General features: G+C 35.0%; 1 protein-coding gene across 1 annotated transcript in view; it reads left to right on the forward strand.

The window, feature by feature from the left end:
- Positions 1-3,825, forward strand: part of LOC107679864 (lysine-specific demethylase 2A-like) — a 30,837-nt gene that overhangs the window by 9,251 nt on the left and 17,761 nt on the right. The window lies entirely within an intron of this gene.

The following is a 3,825-nucleotide window of genomic DNA, read 5'->3' on the forward strand; positions in this document are numbered from 1 at the left end:
AATAGAACCCATTATAATCAGTGATGCTGTCTACACTGGATGTGGCGCGACACGACAAATCCCAACAGCAAACTGATGCCTCGTTCTATTTATGACGTACTGACACAAAGTTCAAATAATTTTCAACGGTCGCTTTGTCACGTCCTGTTGCGGCACAGACACGGTGTCAGCACAGTTTGTCAGTACAGTCAGTAACGTAGCAGATTGAAAAGTTTGTATCTTTCTGCAGTCCAGTAGATGGCAATGCGGTGGTGGTTTGAGTCCGTTGAATGGTGATTTAACGTTACGTTGTCACCTAGTTGGAGAGACACGGTGCTATAAAGTAAATAAACAATGTCCCCATCTTTTACTCTCACAATGAGCTTATCATGCTTGTTTGCTACATTAGTAGGGCCCTATGATTTCGACGATGCAGAAAACATGGACAGAATTGCGGAATCCATTCATAAAAATGGAATTTACAGTAAAACGCGGAATTTCATTTGAAATGGTGTCTGTAAATATTCAACTGCAAAAAGACTATTTAAATATGAATCCTCATGTTCTGCATGTTCATTTGATTACCAGAAAATACACAACACAGAATTTGTGAAAAAATATTCATTATTGTTATTTATTCATTTTAAATGTTTACATTTGGAAAAGCTGTGCTTCCTGCATAAACTTGCCCTTGTTGGATTGGCAGTAGCTTGCTTGTCCTACACAGTTACCTTGTTTATTTTCTAGTGTTATGTTCGATACATCGATACAACGTATCGCTGGCCCTTTATCGATATTGTGGCATGTGTGCAGCAGTGGACCGCGCTTAATTTGAATACAAGAACACCGTTTAAAATGGAGTAGAAAAGTGTGAGGTTTCTAAAAAATAATGAATAGAGCATAATATATAGGCTACAGCATCAACATACAACAAATGTGGTGATCACCACATTTGAGTTATCATTGCAAAAAAATTGTTTATGTATATATATTCTGTTTATGTATATACTGTATTCTATATAAAGTACCAGTCAAAATTTTGGACACACGAATGGGAAGTATGTCCAAACTTTTGACTATACTGTACCATAATGTAGCCTACACATAAAGAATATCGGCCGAAATATCGATATCGGTCTTTTTTTTTTTTAACTCCCTAATATCGGTATCAGCCCCCAAAAAACCCATATCGGTCGGGCTCTGTTAGGGATGTAACGGTATGAACATTTCCTATCACGATTATAGTGACCAAAATTATCATGGTTATCAGTATTATCACGGTATTGTTAAAATGTGCTGGAGATGTTCAAAAAGTACTGACACATAAATCACTTCACCAAGTTATATATTTAAAAATCAACAAACAACAAATAAAATGACTTTTTTGTTTGCATAATCACTAAAACAATAACATTACCAAATGATGTTCAGATTTTAAATGGCAACTTGACTGGCAACAGTTTAATAGCATGTTCAAATATCTAATGTAAATGTTAAATAAAGCTTTGAAAAAGTTTCATAAAAAGTTAAACCTCACATTTCAGCCTTTAAATAAAGAAAAGAGTTAAGTCAAAATGATAATTGATTTAATAGATGATTATATGTATTTTATCTGCTCCATAAATAATTCTAGATGACTTATCTGAATTGGAATATCGGCCGAAATATCGATATCGGTCTTTTTTTTTTAACTCCCTAATATCGGTATCAGCCCCCAAAAAACCTATATCGGTCGGGCTCTGTTAGGGATGTAACGGTATGAACATTTCCTATCACGATTATAGTGACCCAAATTATCATGGTTATCAGTATTATCACGGTATTGTTAAAATGTGCTGGAGATGTTCAAAAAGTACTGACACATAAATCACTTCACCAAGTTATATATTTAAAAATCAACAAACAACAAATAAAATGACTTTTTTGTTTGCATAATCACTAAAACAATAACATTACCAAATGATGTTCAGATTTTAAATGGCAACTTGACTGGCAACAGTTTAATAGCATGTTCAAATATCTAATGTAAATGTTAAATAAAGCTTTGAAAAAGTTTCATAAAAAGTTAAACCTCACATTTCAGCCTTTAAATAAAGAAAAGAGTTAAGTCAAAATGATAATTGATTTAATAGATGATTATATGTATTTTATCTGCTCCATAAATAATTCTAGATGACTTATCTGAATTGTTCAAATGTGTAGAATCCACACTGTTTTTCATCGACCGGTCAAAATTTACAGCAGGGCATGCAAATTCGGTCCGTTTTTGGCCAGACAGAAACCGCACACATGCTGAATGTAAATATAAGTCTCTGTAAATCCACTCTCTGACAGCAGGCGGCGCTGATGGAAAAGCTGAATTGCAGTTGTTTCCCGTAAACTCCGTGGACAAAGCAGTTTTGCGATTAAGAACACTTCCTTTAGGTATTACATGGAGCGAAGATGAAAACAAAATGCCATCTAATCGTCTCTGAAGACAGTCAGAACCTTCAGAGGTAAATTCATATAATTAATTCATATATTCATTTGTATAATTGCCTTGGCACTCTTTTAAAACCTCCCAGCGTTTCCACCCTGTTTTCACTCAAAACTAAACTGCTGTGCGCACGTGAGACTGTTACTTAAAACTGTGCTTTATGCTGGACAGTATTTGTTTATCGTGAGTTGTTCAAATCGTGGTAATCTAATACGGTTTTAATGATAATTAAAATATGAAACGGTAATACTAACCGTGGGGAATTTTATCACGATTTATCGTCAAACCGGAAATCGTTACATCCCTAGGCTCTATAACTTACACAACCTTTTATGGGCTTACTCATTTATAAGTAAATCTCACAAAACCTGCAATAACATGACCTGGTCATATTTCACCCTAAATTTAAGCGATAAATAAAGTAGTAAGAAATTACATTATGTATTAGGAAAAAATAGTTTTTTTTATTTATTTATTTTTTACCACATTTGGACTGCTCGTACCATTTTGCTAATTAAGCAATCTTCTTTTCAGTTTTCATCACAATAAAGAGGAAAAGATCATTGTAATTACCGCAATCCAATAATTATTGTGGTATTTCATGTACTGATTTTTTTGTTTTCTTATAAAGGAAAAAAAAAAGAAAGAAACTTTGACTGATCTGGAGAATTTTCCTTACTGCTTTACAGTAATGAGAATTAGTTTCCTTTCTCACACAATGGACCTATCGTAAGCCCCTCCCCTCGAACGCAGAAGAGCCAATTGCAGTCGAGTATCAGTTGCACGGGGAGCGGAACTCTGACATCTGTAGGTTTCAGCGCCATAGAGGAACATTGGAGGATCCGAAGCTCGCATCGGTTTGATGGTAGTTATTCTACAAAAATGGAAAAACGATGTGTCTGCGGTACTTGTAACACTAATTCCAGTTATCCCAAGAGGATAGGCAATATAATTTATTTTATTACATTTCCTAAACCCAAACAAAACAGAGCAAAATGTCCCTAAGCATTCAATCCCAATCCCAATGAAGACAAAAACGTTCATTTTCCGGTTGTCATACTCTCATTAAGTTACAATTTTCAGCTGCTCAAGCAGAACGTCATGACATCTTGCGTTTCAGCAAGGTTTCTCTGGCTAAAACTAACATTAAAGTTAGTGCATCCATGCTAACATATAAATAGTGGACTGTTCTCACGTCATGTACAGTGTAGGTCAAAAACACATAAATGAAGGTCAACATTTCAGTGCCTCTCTATATTAAAGTGGTTAAATGTACATTAATTTAATCGTACCCTGCGATACATGAACAGCGTTGATCCTGCATGTCATCCGCGATCATGATGACCGTAATATGAGACTTCTCCCGCTTG

Source organism: Sinocyclocheilus anshuiensis, unplaced genomic scaffold, assembly GCF_001515605.1.
Source record: "Sinocyclocheilus anshuiensis isolate Anshui unplaced genomic scaffold, SAMN03320099.WGS_v1.1 scaffold788, whole genome shotgun sequence".
Classification (NCBI taxonomy): domain Eukaryota; kingdom Metazoa; phylum Chordata; class Actinopteri; order Cypriniformes; family Cyprinidae; genus Sinocyclocheilus; species Sinocyclocheilus anshuiensis.